The following is an 18,115-nucleotide window of genomic DNA, read 5'->3' as shown; positions in this document are numbered from 1 at the left end:
TTTAACACTAAATGACATTTGAGGAGTTAATAAAGATGCAGTCCCTAAATTATTATTTTTTTTTTATTAATTTTTCCCAAAAATGTTGACGTGGGCTTTGCCATATTTTTGTATGCCAGCCAGGTACAGCATCCAGCTTCTATGAACGCGCCATTTTCCAGGGTGGCTGCGGACTGCAATTTGCAGCAGAGGGGGGGCCCCAGAAAGCTTGGGCCTCCCTGCGCTGCAGATTCCAGCCCCCAGCTGCCTAGTTGTACCTGGCTGGACACAAAAATAGGGAGAAGCCCCACGTATTTTTTTTTTTTAATTATTTCATGAAATTCATGAAATAATAAAGAAAAAAAGGGCTTCCCTATATTGTTGTGTCCAACCAGGTACAAATAGGCAGCTGGTGGTTGGGGGCAGCCCGTTCCTGCCTGCTGTACCTGGCTGGACACAAATATAGGGTTAAGCCCCACGTCAATTTTTTTTTAATTATTTCAGGAAATTCATGAAATAATTTAAAAAAAATTGATGTGGGGCTTCGCCCTATATTTGTGTCCAGCCAGGTACAGCAGGCAGGAACGGGCTGCCCCCAACCACCAGCTGCCTATTTGTACCTGGCCGGACTCAACAATATAGGGAAGCCTTTTTTTTTTTTTAATTATTTCATGAAATAATTAAAAAAAAAATTGACGTGGGGCTTCGCACTATATTTGTGTTCAGTCAGTTACAGCAGGCAGGAACGGGCTGCCCCCAACCACCAGCTGCCTATTTGTACCTGGCCGGACACAACAATACAGGGAAGCCCTTTTTTCTTAATTATTTCATGAATTTCATGAAATAATTTAAAAAAAAAATACGTAGAGCTTCGCCCTATTTTTGTGTCCAGCCAGGTACAACTAGGCAGCTGGGGGCTGGAATCTGCAGCGCAGGGAGGCCCAAGCTTTCTGGGCCCCCCTGCTGCAAATTGCAGTCCGCAGCCACCCCGGAAAATGGCGCGTTCATAGAAGCGCCATCTTCTGGCGCTGTACCCAACTCATCCAGGGCCCTGGTGCGGTGGCTCACTGGGTAATAAAGGGGTTAGGGCCAGCTTGGCATTATCAGCTGGCCCTAAGCCCGAAATTCATGGGGTCACGCCAATATTAGACATGACCGCCATGAATTTCTAGTAAAGTATTTAAAAAAAAAACACAACACCCAGAATAAAATCCTTTAATTGAAATAAACACGCAATTCTTTATTGTTCTAAATTAAACCATACCTACCATCACGCCCATTCCAGCTGAAGCCAATGATCTCCTGCAATAAATGAAAAATAATAAACCAACCTCATCCTTACCTTTCCATGGTTCCCAGGACAGCTTCAGCTCTGCTACATCGAGATGACAGGCTGGACCTGCAGAACGCTGCCATCCAGCCTGTCATCCCGCGGACACTGAAAAGCGCAGGCATGCTTGCGCTCCTCAGTGTCAGGCTGTGACGGCATCCAGATGAGCCGAGTCTCTCACGCTCACCGCATGCGCAGGAGAATTCTCCCACGCTGTCAGTGACGTGCATGAGGTGAGCTGAGTTCATTGTCGGCTCATCGGGATGCCGTCACAGCCAGACACTGAGGAACGCAAGCATGCCTGCGCTTCTCAGTGTCCGCTGGATGACAGGCTGGATGGCAGCTTTCTGCTGCGGTCCAGCCTGTCATCTCGATGTAGCAGAGCTGAAGCTGTCCTGGGAACCATGGGAAGGTAAGGATGATGTTGCTTTATTATTTTATTTTTATTGCAGGAGATCGTTGGCTTCAGCTGGAATGGGTGTGACGGTAAGTATGGTTTAATTTAGAACAATAAAGAATTGTGTGTTTATTTCAATTAAAGGATTTTATTCTGGGTGTTTGTGTTTTTTTTAACTTTGACTATGGGGTTAGTAATGGGGGTGTCTTATAGACGCTTCTCCATTACTAACCTGGGCTTGATGTAAGCTGGCATTATAAGCTGACATCAACCCCAACCCCATTACCCCACTGCCACCGCTACATGGCAGTGGGAAGAGCGAGGCTAAGTGCCAGAATTGGCGCATCCTATGGATGCGCCATTTCTGGGGCGGCTGATGGCTGGTGTTTCTAGCCTTGGAGGGGGCCAATATTCATGGCACCCTTCCTGGGCTATTAATATCAGCCCCAGCTGTCTGCCTAGCCTTTGCTAGCTATTAAAATAGGGGAGACCCCACGTCATTTTTTGGGGGGGTCCCCCATTTTAATAGCTAGTAAAGGCTAGGTATTCAGCTGGGGGCTGATATTAGTAGCCTGGGAAGCTCCGTGGGTATTACCCCCTTCCCAGCCTTCAAACATCTGCCCCAGCCGTCTGCTTAACCTCCGCTAGAGACTAAAATTAGGGGGAACCCCACGCCAATTTTTTTTTTAATAAATCCTTTATTTTAACACTAAATGACAAGTACAGTAATCAACACTATCACTGTACTTCTTATATATGTGACTGACATGTTTCTATCTATCTAATCTATGTGTGATGCTCTATTCTTTCTATTCTAAATTGTCGGGTACAGATGCTGAATTGCCGGCCGGCTTTTTTAAAGAGACGGTGCATGAAAACACTATTATTTTTTTTAATAAATCCTTTACACTAAATGACAAGTACAGTAAGCAACACTGTCACTGTACTTATTATATATGTGACTGACATGTTTCTATCTATCTAATCTATGTGTGATTCTCTATTCTTTCTATTCTAAATTGTCGGGTACCGCTGCTGAATTGCCGGCCGGCTTTTTTAAAGAGACGGTGCATGAAAACACTAATATTTTTTTTAATAAATCCTTTACACTAAATGACAAGTACAGTAAGCAACACTGTCACTGTACTTCATATATATGTGACTGACATGTTTCTATCTATCTAATCTATGTGTGAAGCTCTATTCTTTCTGTTATAAATTGTCCGGTACCGGTGTATGCCGCTGCTGAATTGCCGGCTTTTCATGTTTCACTGTGAGCACTGTTCCCATCGATTTGGGCAACCACCTCCCCCAATACATTCTACATTATTGTTAGTTGTTTTCCTTCATGTAGAATTAACCTACAAGGAAAGAAAGGGTTTATTTTCATTCCGATATTTGTGTCCCATTGACTTGCATTGGTTTCCGGTATCGGAATCGGCGATATCCGATACTTTTTGGGTATCGGCCCGATCCAATCCGATCCGATATTTCCTGATATCGGAAGGTATCGCTCAACACTAGTTATAAGTTATATAATATATATTTCTCATGTTTACAGCTTTACATAAAAAATTACCTGAAATAATAGGTACACTTTAAAGTCAGTGATATTATAAAAAACATGGTGATATATCTCGCCACAAGACAGAAATGTGGTCAAAAACAAGTAAACATTAGAATGAGTTGTGCTGTTAGCACAGTGTAGTGTGAACATAAAAATTGATATTTTGAGTCCATATTGAAATATACAGAATGTATTCAAACCAGTATTGATCTGGTTAGATATTCACAGATAGATAAGGCTCATTCTGTTTTAGCCTTACCTGATGTTTAGACACAGACAATGTTCATAGTAACAAAATCTTGAGAACTGTTTACTCACAATGTTTGGAAATTCAACTCTCAAATAAGTCCTATGTTTATTGCTTGTTATTGCAAAACATGAACCTTTGTCTGTAGTTTACTTATGTGATTCCTGAGAGCTTTTGAATTGTGTGCGTTTATTGACCCCATTGTCTGAGAGCCTTGTACCTCTGATTCATCTTTTGCTGAAGGCTGGCCACTGGAAGGTAAAAGTAAACTAGACTTACTAGTGCAGATTCATAATATATAAAGCCAGAGAAATATTACTGAGACGGAAGCCTTGTACCTGCATAAGTGGGACGTCCATGCAGTGTTGTGATTTGTCCAGGGGTTCTCGGTATTGGTGATTGCTTCTCTGATTTTCCAGATGGATGATGTTTAAAAGCTCCTTTGTGATGACGTGGGTATATATACTTAACCTTTGTATGTTAACATATACAAAAGTGTATACAATATCATAATATCATACTATTCCTTTAATTGTGTATTTTATCTTTTAAATCAACTATTATAAATAAAATTGCGTTATATCGCAAGTGGTTGCCTTGTTTAAAGCCATATCCGAACCTTAGTGTTAAAAACTTGGCAGAACACACAGTCTCAGGTAATAGACTAGGAAACAGCAGCCACAATTACATACTGATTGCTCTAGCTCCACAGCCATGCATTCTTACATTACCTGCTGATGTTCCCAATTGTCCTGTTTTTGGTAAGTGTATGAGACATACAAACTACCGTAATAGCACAGGTCACACACAAGTACCTATATGATAAGCCAATAAGTATTTCACTAAAAAAGGTGGCAACAGTAAGCTTAGAGGGTTATTCTCACCTTAGTTATAATATGCCATGAATAAAGTAGATAGAATCCAACTAATAGGACCTGCACCAATTTTGAGAATGCAGGTCTACTGATACCCTGATCTTCCTGATGCCGTGGCTGCTGTGAGCAGAGATGTAGTTAAACCTGCATAGCCTTATCATGCTACCATAGCATGCAGCATTTCTGGACGTGTCTCCCAACAAGTAAGTTATGTTGAGCAATTGCAATTGCAAAGGAAGCTGCCAGCAGCGGATCTTGATGATTTGCATTCAGCATGGCAGAACATTCCTCAGACAACCAATAATGACCTCATTAATGCAGCTAAGGGGTATAAGTGTGTATTTCTGTGCAAGGTGCTCATACTTGATACTTAATAAATTGAAATTTTTGAACATTTTATTTCCATTTTTTCATCATTTGCATAACAGTAACTTGCCCATTGATCCAGTAATTTTGATAATTCCACAACTTTTTCTTCTTGGTGTTGCAATTTCAACGTTGAGTGTTTTTACAATGGTGCAAAATCCTGGGCTTCTAGTTCCATTATATGTAAGGACATTACACTATATAGAATCTATAAATCTCATAAAAGTATCAGTTCATATAGCACAGATTGTGGTTCTACATTCCAACTTCATATTTTATGTAGCAGGGAATCTTTGGACCATTGAAAATAGGACACTGCAGACTCCGTATAGCTATTCCACTGTCCAACCTCAGGACTGTGAGTGATCATCAATTTTAATGGTATGAAAGGACAACTAAAGCTACACTTATGTTGGCACACATCTCCCAAAAATTGTGCAGCTCATCAATAGCATATCATAAATATTTCAAACATTTGTTTCATGTCACAAAAAGCATTACCGAAATCTCCTCAAACGTAACATACAATTTTAAAAGTGCAATTAAAGCCTACTTCTTCAAAGCGTTGTCTCAGCAAGTAGAACACGGCACCCGGCCAAACAGGTGCTTTTCTGACACAACAATTTTCCAGAATTTTTATGTAATCAAGGATGTATTTGTTAGAAAAAAAAAGCAGAAAAGATTCTTAACAAAAAAGAATTATTTGGTGATTGATGCTTCAAACATTACAACAAGGGAATTGTTATTTCAGAGCCTGTACTTAGGTAAGCTTTAACATTTACTGCAGATTGTTGAGCAATAAAAACAGGATTATAATTTCAGTGGAGTGTGCTGGAATCAATGCGGTAATTCTCTTACAGAATAAGCAAACATTCCCTTTTCCCAATGTTCAAAACAAAATATCACTTTCACATATGGTCAAAAAGTAGCATTTACACTAACTACAGATGAAAACTAATATTTATCATCTCCGGAGGAGAACTGGGTGCGTCTCATGTCGGATGGAAAAAAAACAGTAGAGTGATGTCTTTGAGCTAAATAATTAACAAAATGCACCAAAAAAATACCATTGTTTATAACCTATTAAAGGGCTAGTCTTGTTAAAGGGGATCTGTCACCAGATTTCGGCCACCTAATCTGAGAGTAACATAATGTAAGCGTAGAGACCTTGATTCATGTGATGTGTCACTTACTGGGCTGCTTGCTGTAGTTTTGATAAAATCACTGTTTTATCAACAAGAGATTATAACTAGAGACTAGAGGACTAGTAAACCAGCTGCCTTGTAGTCTTCCACATTCATGATCTCTGTATAGCCCTGCCCCCACCACTGATTGGCAGCTTTCTGTGAACACTGTATATGAGCAGAAACCAACCAATCAGTGGTGTGGGCGGGGTTACACAGAACTCAGCATTCAAAGAACTGCTAGATCTGCAACAGATAAAACAGTGATTTTATCAAAATAACAGTAAGCAGCTCAGTAAGATGTATGGAGGTGAAGATAATACATGAACGGACATCTGGAAGCAAACACCGCTATCTGCTGGCCAAAGACTATAAGGGATAAAAAATAAAGAGAATTGTTTCAACAGGAACGGTAGAACCCAGGTAGGAAGGGATTAGAAAAGACACCAGGTCAGATGATAGCTGTGTCGCAGTTAGGAACTATAAAAGGCCAAGGAGGGTAGAGTAGGGGAGGAGTCGGCTCCTTATCGTATAACAGGACATACGTGTGGAAGCAGGCTTATAGCCACCATTGCTAGTGCAGGGCGAGTCAGTGGAAAGGAGCCCCAGCATCGCGGAAGATGCCAGGAGACCAGAGCTGAGTGGCCAGATCCAAGTAACCAAAACCGGGTGACCAGAGCTGAGTGGATAGAACCAGACGCAAGTAACCAGAACTAAGTAACCAGAACTGAGTGACCAGGACCGAGGGAATGGAGCCAGAGATGAGCGAACGGGGCTCGAGACAAGTGTGCAGAGCTAGAACCATATGAGCGGATACAGGGCCACCATCAGGGCATTACTGCCCTTACTATTGTATGGGGCCCGGTGAACAGAAGCAAAAAGGAGGGCCCCCCTCTCTTTGCCTCTACTCACTGGACCTCAGGGAGTCAGGGGCAACAGTTCAGACCTTAATGCACCCAGCGGCCGGAAATGAGCGCTATACCTTTAAACTGCCGCCGGGTGCATCATGGTCCTGATACCGGTCATGTGACACAGTACGCGCTCACTTTCATTTTGGAGCAGAGCAGCAGCATGCCACATGTGCAATGGAACCCGGGACAGGCAGGCAGACAGACTTCAGCAGCGGCGGCAGGAGGAAGTAGACAGACTGTGTGTGTCAGTGTCTGTGTGTGTCAGTGTCTGTGTGTGTCAGTGTCTGTCTGTGTGTGTCAGTGTCTGTCTGTGTGTGTCAGTGAGGAGGCCACAGCGGCAGTATATGTATGAGGACTGGGGGAGGCTGCTGGGGGGTTTCTGGCCCTGTGAAGGGGCTGTTTCTGGCCCTGTGAGGGGGCTGTGAGGGGCTATCTCTAGCCCCGTGAGGGGGCTATTTCTGGCCCGGTGTGGGGACTATTTCTCGCCCTGTGAGGGGGCTATTTCTGGCCCTGTGAGGGGGCTATTTCTGGCCCGGTGAGGGGGCTATTTCTGACCCTATGAGGGGGCTATTTCTGGCCCTGTGAGGGGGCTATTTCTGGCCCTGCGAGGGGGCTATTTGTGGCCTGGTGAGGGAACTATTTCTGGCCCTGTAAGGGGGCTATTTCTGGCTGCGGAGTTGGAGGTGGACCCTGGGCGGAGTCTCAAGGGGTCCCCAAAATTTAACCAGTATGGGGCCCCAAAATTCCTAGTGGCAGCCCTGAGCGGATAGCAGGAAAGGGACATTCGTGTGAGTTACGACTCGAGGTGTGGAATAGAGGTACAAAGGGGACCAGGGCTGCACGTTACGGAATGGAGGCGTCCAGCAAGACGGCTGATCGGAACGACTCATTGATCAGGGCCTTTCGGCCAAACAGTGTAGTACCCTCGACTCTCGTTAAGGTCTGTACAACAATCAGTGTTGTAGAAGGAGTGAGAGAGCAACAGGGTGACCACAGTGAGGGGCACGAGATTAACTGAGAAGTAATTTAGCCTAGGACATTAGGACCAAGACATCATTGACTATAATAGTTGTTTATTCGTAGTAGGAGAGTAAAAGTGTGTGATTAGAATTGTGTCAATATCCTGTATAGCCGAATTGTCGTATTTCCATCACAAAATAACTTATTATCAGTTTGATGTGTCACATGACCCTCTACCGATTGAAAAAAATAAACTTGGATCCAAAATGGCTGACTTCAAAATGGCCGCCATGGTCACCACCCATCTGGAAATTTTTTCCCCCTCCCATATACTAATGTGCCACAAACAGGAAGTTGATATCACCAACCATTCCCATTTTATTTAGGTGTATCCATATAAATGACCCACCCTGTAGATTGCTTCTACAAAGAAAAGCCAAGTGGATTTCTCGCCTATATGCTAATAGCCCTTTAGGGTTAAATGATCGATCTGATTTTTCTATGTTTTTATAATGTTTTATTGACAATTTTAAATTGTGTTGTAAACTGTGACATATGCCGCTTTGCCACCTGTTAAAGGAAGTGATGTTGCGTAACCGATTACCTGAACTCGCAGAAGCACTCTTGGAAGCGCAAAACGGCTGTTGTCCGTTTACTCTCCCTGCTTGCCACTGTTTTTTATCCGATGTATGTAATAAAGGATATTTGATTTTACCGGAACAGTGAATGCAGCTTTTCATTACTCTTTTTTCTGCATTACATAGTCTTCTGATTTTGAAGCAAACCACCACAAGTTCCATATTTGCTGGTATCGTACTTGCTGGTATCGTTGGGACTTTAGGCAAAAGCTTTGTCTGATGATGTCAATCTTCTGCTTGAAGAATGAGGCTAAGTGTTCAGATGAGATGAGAGGAGAGGGTGGAGGTGCTGGGGGACAGAGAGAATTGAAAGTGTTCAATAGCTGTTTAGGGTTGTGAGACAGGGAGGATATGAGATATGAGAAGTATGTTTGTTTTGCTGCAGTAAGTGCAGACTTGAAAGTAGTGAGGGACTGTTTGAATGCAATGAAGTTCTCGTTGGAGTGGGACCTTTTCTATCTCCGCTCAGAAACCCTGGAAGTCCTTCTCAGTTTTTTAGTCAGTTTGGTGTGCCAGGGTTGCCTGTTGATTGTGCGAGCTTTGGTATGTGTGAGGGGGCGACCGAATTAAGAGCTGCAAGTGTTGTGGTGTTATATAAAGTGGCAGCAACATCTGCATCATGTAAGGAACTAATGTCTGTAAGAGGGAGAAGGGATTCAGAGAGTGAGTGTAGGTTAAAGTGTTTTAAGATTTCTGCGAGGATGTGAAAGTGTGTGGAGCGGAGATTGAGTACCTGGAGAGGAGAGGGAAAAGAATGTAAGTAGGTTATGATCAGAAAGAGGGAGAGGTGAGTTAGAGAGGTTAGATAGGAAACAGAGGCGGGTGAAGATGAGGTCCAGTGTGTGGCCATCTTTGTGAGTGGCTGCGGAAGACCATTGAGCAAGGCTGAAGGAGGAAGTGAGGGATAGAAGCTTAGAGACAGCTGAGAGGGAAGTGTCAATGGGGATGTTGAAGTCGCCCATGATGATAGTGGGGATGTCAGAGGAAAGGAAGTGAAGTAGCCAGGTGGTGAAGTGGTCGAAGAAGGTGGTGGCTGAGCCTGGGGGGACAGTAAATGACAGCTAGCTGGAGGTTGGAGGGGGAGTAGATGCGCACACAGTACACTTCAAAAGAGGGGAGTGTAATAGAGGGTGGCAGTGGGATTTGGGTGAAGGAGCAGTTATCTGACAGGAGAAAACCTACCCCTCCACCATGCTTGCCGCTGGGGCGGGTTGTGTGGGAAAAGTGGAATCCACCATACGAAAGTGCATCTGGAGAGGCTGTGTCAGAGAGAGTGAGCCAGGTTTTGGTGATGCCGAGAAAGGAAAGTTTGTTAGTAATGAAAAGATCATGGATGTAGGAAAGTTTGTTGCAGACAGAGCGAGCGTTCCATAGAACACCGTTAGTGGGACTGGGGAAGCGGGGGCAATGCGGATGACTAAAAGGTTAGAAGGTATTAGAGAGAAGAGTGCCAGCTCCCCTGTACTTGCAGCACATCACAAGTTTGGAGCACGGAAACAGTCCTGACCCAGACGTGAACTTGTAGGAAAAAACTGTGAATTTTCCAGCTCCAGATAAAAACATTTAAATTTATTCAATCAATTTAAAAAGACATATTTACTTGTAAAGAGTAAGGGAGGGTTGCTTTAGGCGTTTCAGACACTATCCTGCATCCTTTATCAAAAGGTTAAGAGGGTTTCGAGAGTTTGTGATAGATTGTGGATAGGAGGTGGAACTGACTGTTGGGATGTGGTGGGGAGGACCAGGATTTGGAGAGATGTCTCCGGCAGTGAGGAAGAGCAACGAAAGTGTTAGTAGGTGGGAGCAGGAGAGAGCATGTGCTGCCTGTGTTTGGAGACACCGGATTGTATATTGAGGAATAGTTCTGAGTAGGAGGTGAGATAGATGGGGAGTATTGAGGGAGAGATGAAGAGTTCATTGCTAGGTGTAGGGATTAGGGGGGCTAGTAGAAAGTGGAGGATTTTAGGGGAGAGAGTGAAAACAAACAGAAACATTGTTTACTTTGCCTGGGTATCCAGTTTCCTTCAGTTCCCTTCTGGTCCAATTCAGATCTAATTCATGCATCACACTTGTCTGATACACGCTGGCAGACTATGTCAGCAGACTAACTACTCACAATATACGAGTGCTAGCTAATGCATTCAGGTGTTAAAGTTAGGTCAGAGGCCTCTCCCCTCTGCTAATCAGATAATTACAAATTGAGCCAGATGCAAGGTATAAAACACAGGCAAAGTCATAAAGAAAAGTGGTGAGCAGGGGTCGTACAGGGTCCGCTTACAAACATACTGAGTTAGTGAACAGAAGTTAAGATTTCTCACAAAGATGGAAAGGTAGGTGATCAAATACACAGTTAGAAAGCTGGGTGATGACATACTTGGTGATACACGCTCTGAAGATATCTGTGTGATCACTACAGGTCCAATACACCTGCCCCATTCACTGACTACAATGAGACACCATGAAAACCGTGAGGAACTGATATATAAGGTTTATAAGAAAATGTTACAAAGTGCCTTTTTAACAAAAAGTTGGATAAAAAAATTAACGTTGCTGTTGTGTTTAGCTGAAAGGAACTCCACTAATGTAGAGATTGGGGGAAACCAGCCTGTTTTTAGTTAAAAGCGTTGATTACCTTTGGGGACAATTTTCTTTGCCTTAAAGTTTTGTAATTGGATGTTCATTACAAGTCATAGTTTGCCTTGTAAAACCTGTGTGTTACACTGTCTATTGCAGGTTGCCGAATGATTTAACTCAGAACCCGTCAGTGAGTTCGTTCTACTGGTATAACGGGAAATTTTCTGTTTAATCACTCTTTTTATGAGCTGCACTCAGCTGATTCATGACCAAATACCACATCAAAGTTTAATGTGCAGGGAAACGGAGTCTGCAAAAGTCAAATGTCAACATTTTTTAATGAAAGCCAATTACCAAAATGATTTTTTGCACCATAAACATGCATTTAAGTAAAAAAAAGAAATGAATGGCAATCTCTTTAAGCGGTGACTATGTAAGTGTGTCGACCACTCTATTGAATTAAATAGGACTTGAGGATAACATATATAGACCATGCATATGGCCTAAATTAAAAAGTTAATCTACATGTAAAACAGTAATCCTGAAATCCAAAATTTATCAGTCCTATCTTTCAGACCTCAAGTCATTAAATGCATTTGTCAGAAATGTTCATTGTAGGAAATCTCTAGGTGATTATCAAAATCAGTGAAATAAATGGTTGTAGAAGACGCCAAATCTTCTGTACATGAGGTGATGTTTTATCAACAAGACCGACCTGAGAAATAGACAAGTGCCCTTTGCCCTAAACTGACAGTCATTAGAATTTGATCATCAGGAAGATATTATTTAAAGAGTTTACTTGGTAACCATAGTAACGGGAAGTGTTTTGTATTGTAATTGTTCCATATAATACACTGTGTGCAGTCAGCATTAGTTAAGAAAACTAACAGCAAATAAGAAGATGGAAAGATCAAAAATACCTTTCCTAGATTAATGATTAGTATTCATTTTCCAGTGTTTTTTATAACTTTTTTAGTAGGTTCATTGTTATTGGTTTAATTTGAAATTGACTTAAAGGGGTAGTCGACTACTCGGACAACCCCTTATAATAATAATATTTTTATTTATATAGCGCCAACATATTCCGCAGCGCTTTACAATTCAGACAATTTACAGACATTATGGGCACAGTCCCCATTGGGGCTCACAATCTACATTCCCTATCAGTATGTCTTTGGAGTGTGGGAGGAATCCGGAGAACCCGGAGGAAACCCACGCAAACAAGGGGAGAACTAACTCCCTTCTCAATTCATATGTTTCTCCCTTACAAAATAATACTTATATACATCTTCGGTGCCGGTGCTGTTCCAGTGGTGTTGGAACTTGCTCTCATTGGGATCACGCGACATTGTTATGCTACGCGATCCCTGTAGCCAATCAACGCTGGCTTCACTCTCCTCTCCTTCAAACAAATCACATCCAAATGAAGAGAGAGAGCAGTAGCAGCTCTCACTTCCTCTGGATTTATGTGATGACCGAAGAAGGTGAGAGAGAAGCGACTGCTGATGGTCCGCAGGGATCGCGTGACATAACAATGTCACACAATCCCAAGGAAAGCAAATCCCAACACCACTGGAACAGCACAGGCACCGGCAATGTGTATACAGTCCTGCTCATTGTTATAGGCACCCATGAAGTTTAAGTACATAATGTGAAATATCTCCTGAAAAAAATTAATCAAGTGAAACAGTTTTTCTGTATAGAGCACTTGTGTTAATTACAAAATAGATAATGATAAACAATAGTTTAAAACAAAACACAATGGGAGGGAAAAATAGAAAAACCTAAAGCTTGCTGTGTCACTGCTATTGGCACCCTTTACATTAATTTAGTATGGAAACATATTTTGACTCGCCTGTGGTAAATCACAAAAGAGATGAATGATGACTTCAGTATTTTAAAAACTGTTCCTTTGTCATAATGGTAAAGAGAAATGAGCTTTCTGAGGACATCAGAACTTCTATTATTAGCAAACACAAGACTTCCAAAGGGTATAAGGCCATCTCCAAAGACCTTGGTATCCCAGTTTCAACAGTGTGCAATGTTATTAAGAAGTTTGCCAAGCATGGAACCGACAAGAACCTGCTGAGACATGGAGGAAAGAGGAAAATTGACAAGTGAGGTCTTCAAAGGTTGGTGCAAATTGTGGAAAAAACACCACGTCAAACATCCAAAAGACCTGAAGGCCAACCTGGAACAGTCTGGGGTCATGGTTTCAACAACTACCACACGCCAAGCAGAGCTTTGTGGACGAAGTCCAAGAAAGAAACAATTGCTGCAGAAAAGACATAAAAATGAACGACTGATCTTTGCCAAAGAGACCGTGACAAATCACAATTAGTGTTGAGCGATACCTTCCGATATCGGGAAATATCGGATCGGATTGGATCGGACCGATACCCAAAAAGTATCGGATATCGCCGATTCCGATACCGGAAACCAATGCAAGTCAATGGGACAGAAATATCGGAATGAAAATAAACCCTTTCTTTCCTTGTAGGTTAATTCTACATGAAGGAAAACAACTAAGAATAATGTAGAATGTATTGGGGGAGGTGGGGGAGACAATAAAGGCATAGAGGTTTAGCCCAATCAAATGGAATAGCAGGAATTAATATTTTTTTTAAGACGTTCTGAGTTACGGAAATATTGACTATGTTAAGTATTTTTATATTTTGTCAGATATTTATGTTTCACTACTTCCATGCTCTTCACCTTCTTTTTTACTTCTCCCACACTTTCTCCTTCATCATCCTCAGCATCAGCATCAGCATCTTTTTCATCTTCTTCTTCTTCACCTTCTTCGTATTATTCTCATATTCTACTTCTTCATCTTCTTCATATTCTTCTTCTTCATCATATTCTTATTTGTGACAGGCATTCCTGTAGTTGTTATCTATAAAAGTTTGAACATTACACCTTTCGTTCTGCCCATCACAAAAGATTTACAACAGGATTTGTCCGCGTTCAGTTTGGCCTGCAGCAGCAGGTCTTTTCCAGGGGCACCACGAGGAGGAACGGACTCTCCCCCATACACTGCTTGGTCATCTTCTGCTTAAAATTTAGATATTATCTTTTGCTCTGATTTTTAGTCTTATGCTTAATGTTCTTCCGCTTTTTGTTCTGCAGCTTCTTGTACTTCTGCTTCTTGGTTTTCTGTCTCTTGTTCTTCTGCATCTTGGTGGTTGTCTTCTTCTTCTTTGTCCTCTTGGTCAACTTCTTCAGGGTCATCTTCTTGGTCTTCTTCGGGGTGGTCTTCAGGGTCCTCGTCTTCAGGGTCCTCGTCAGGGAGATCCAGAGTGATTACCAAGAACCATTTCAAAAATTTTGAACTTGGAAATGTACAGAAGGTACAAGAAGGCTGAGGAACTGCCGAGAACCAGCTGATGGTACTGGAACCCGGATGGGTAGCAGAAGGTACAAGAGCAAATGGAACTACCGAGGACCAGCTGACGGTACTGGAACCCGGATGGGTAGCAGAAAGTACAAGAGCCAATGGAACTACCGAGGACCAGCTGACGAAACTGGAACTCGGTTACTAAGCAGGAGGTACCTGTGCCAGAAAGCACTACCAAGGACCAGCAGACGTTGGTGGAACTTGGATACCGAGAAGGAGGCACCTAAGCCAAAGGCACTGCCGAGAACCAGCTGACGGTACTGGAACCCGGATGGGTAGCAGAAGGTACCCATGTAAAAAAAAGTTGCAAGGCCGCGAGCCGGCCGCAGTTACCAAAACCCACAGTCCTACAGGGGGTGCTTGTCTTATTGGCACTATGGAACCAGCCGTCATTGCCAGATCCCGCAGCCCACATAGGAGTCACCTAAACTGCAGGCACCATAGAGTCGGCTAACCCGACCACAACACGACAGGACAACGCATTGGAGGCAAAGTGACGTTGACACTACCCGGAAACAGCTGGCGTGCTGGAACCAGGCTGGGCAGGAGGGAGTACCCGTGCCAAAGACACTGCCGAGAACCAGCTGACGGTACTGGAACCTGGATGGGTAGTAGAAGGTACAAGAGCAAATGGAACTACCGAGGACCAGCTGACAGTACTGGAACCCGGATGGGTAGCAGAAGGTACAAGAGCCAATGGAACTACCGAGGACCAGCTGACGGCACTGGAACTCGGTTACTAAGCAGGAGGTACCTGTGCCAGAAAGCACTACCAAGGACCAGCAGACGTTGGTGGAACTTGGATGCCGAGAAGGAGGCACCTAAGCCAAAGGCACTGCCGAGAACCAGCTGACGGTACTGGAACTCGGATGGGTAGCAGAAGGTACCCATGTAAAAAAAAGTTACAAGGCCGCGAGCCGGCCGCAGTTGCCGAAACCCACAGTCCTACAGGGGGTGCTTGTCTTATTGGCACTATGGAACCAGCCTTCATTGCCAGATCCCGCAGCCCACATAGGAGTCACCTAAACTGCAGGCACCATAGAGCCGGCTAACCCGACCGCAACACGACAGGACAACGCATTGGAGGCAAAGTGACGTTGACACTACCCGGAAACAGCTGACGTGCTGGAACCAGGCTGGGCAGAAGGGAGTACCCGTGCCAAAGACACGGCTGGGAAACAGCTGGCGGTGCTGGAACCCAGGGTAAATACTAAAAACAGAGTGGAGCCAGAGGCGTAATTGGAGCAACTTTAAAATCTGTAGTAGTGTGAATGTGGACAGAGCAGGAGAATTTGCCGGACACACAGCTGGGGATCAGCTGACGTTACTGAACCCCAATAACACTGGAGCAAGCGTTGACTGTGCAGACAGCACTTCTGAGCAGCAACTAGCGGTATTGGAGCCCAGGGTAAATACTAAAAACAGAGGAGCCAGAGGTGTAATTGGAGCAAGTTTTAAATCAGTAGTACAGTGGATGTGGACAAAGCAGGAGAATTTGCCGGACACACAGCTGTGGATCAGCTGACGTTACTGAACCCCAATAACACGGCAGCAAGCGTTGACTGTGCAGACGGTACTTCTGAGCAGCAACTAGCGGTATTGGAGCCCAGGGTAAATACTAAAAACAGAGGAGCCAGAGGTGTAATTGGAGCAAGTTTTAAATCAGTAGTACAGTGGATGTGGACAAAGCAGGAAAATTTGCCGGACACACAGCTGGGGATCAGCTGACGTTACTGAACCCCAATAACACTGGAGCAAGCATTGACTGTGCAGACGGCACTTCTGAGCAGCAACTAGCGGTATTGGAGCCCAGGGTAAATACTAAAAACAGAGGAGCCAGAGGTGTAATTAGAGCAAGTTTTAAATCAGTAGTACAGTGGATGTGGACAAAGCAGGAGAATTTGCCGGACACGCAGCTGGGGATCAGCTGACGTTACTGAACCCCAATAACACTGGAGCAAGCGTTGACTGTGCAGACGGCACTTCTGAGCAGCAACTAGCGGTATTGGAGCCCAGGGTAAATACTAAAAACAGAGGAGCCAGAGGTGTAATTGGAGCAAGTTTTAAATCAGTAGTACAGTGGATGTGGACAAAGCAGGAGAATTTGCCGGACACACAGCTGGGGATCAGCAGATGTTACTGAACCCCAATAACACTGGAGCAAGCGTTGACTGTGCAGACAGCACTTCTGAGCAGCAATTAGCGGTATTGGAGCCCAGGGTAAATACTAAAAACAGAGGAGCCAGAGGTGTAATTGGAGCAAGTTTTAAATCAGTAGTACAGTGGATGTGGACAAAGCAGGAGAATTTGCCGGACACGCAGCTGGGGATCAGCTGACGTTACTGAACCCCAATAACACTGAAGCAAGCGTTGACTGTGCAGACGGCACTTCTGAGCAGCAACTAGCGGTATTGGAGCCCAGTACTAAAAACAGAGGAGCCAGAGGTGTAATTGGAGCAAGTTTTAAATCAGTAGTACAGTGGATGTGGACAAAGCAGGAGAATTTGCCGGACACACAGCTGGGGATCAGCAGATGTTACTGAACCCCAATAACACTGGAGCAAGCGTTGACTGTGCAGATGGAACTTCTGAGCAACAACTAGCGGTATTGGAGCCCAGGGTAAATACTAAAAACAGAGGAGCCAGAGGTGTAATTGGAGCAAGTTTTAAATCAGTAGTACAGTGGATGTGGACAAAGCAGGAGAATTTGCCGGACACACAGCTGGGGATCAGCTGACGTTACTGAACCCCAATAACACTGGAGCAAGCGTTGACTGTGCAGACGGCACTTCTGAGCAGCAACTAGTGGTATTGGAGCCCAGGGTAAATACTAAAAACAGAGGAGCCAGAGGTGTAATTGGAGCAAGTTTTAAATCAGTAGTACAGTGGATGTGGACAAAGCAGGAGAATTTGCCGGACACACAGCTGGGGAACAGCTGACGTTACTGAACCCCAATAACACGGCAGCAAGTGTTGATTGTGCAGACGTCACTTCCGAGTGCCAACTGGCGGTGTTGGAGCTCAGGGATAATACTGAAAACAGAGGAGCCAGAGGTGTAATTGGAGCAACTTTAAAATCTGTAGTAGTGAGAATGTGGACAGAGCAGGAGAAATTGCCGTCCGCACAGCAGGGGAACAGCTGACGTTACTGAACCCCAATAACACGGCAGCAAGTGTTGATTGTGCAGACGTCACTTCCGAGCGCCAACTTGCGGTGTTGGAGCTCAGGGATAATACTGAAAACAGAGGAGCCAGAGGTGTAATTGGAGCAACTTTAAAATCTGTAGTAGTGTGAATGTGGACAGAGCAGGAGAAATTGCAGTCCGCACAGCAGGGGAACAGCTGACGTTACTGAACCCCAATAACACGGCAGCAAGTGTTGACTGTGCAGACAGCATTTCCGAGCGCCAACTGACGGTGTTGGAGCTCAGGGATAATACTGAAAACAGAGGAGCCAGAGGTGTAATTGGAGCAACTTTAAAATCTGTAGTAGTGTGAATGTGGACAGAGCAGGAGAAATTGCCGTCCGCACATCAGGGGAACAGCTGACGTTACTGAACCCCAATAACACGGCAGCAAGTGTTGACTGTGCAGACGTCACTTCTGAGCGCCAACTGGCGGTGCTGGAGCTCAGGGATAATACTGAAAACAGAGGAGCCAGAGGTGTAATTGGAGCAACTTTAAAATCTG

The sequence above is a fragment of the Phyllobates terribilis genome, unplaced genomic scaffold (assembly GCF_046119375.1).
Source record: "Phyllobates terribilis strain yellow unplaced genomic scaffold, ASM4611937v1 Scaffold_9__5_contigs__length_417890890, whole genome shotgun sequence".
Taxonomy (NCBI): Eukaryota; Metazoa; Chordata; class Amphibia; order Anura; family Dendrobatidae; genus Phyllobates; species Phyllobates terribilis.
This window is presented reverse-complemented; position numbering follows the sequence as displayed.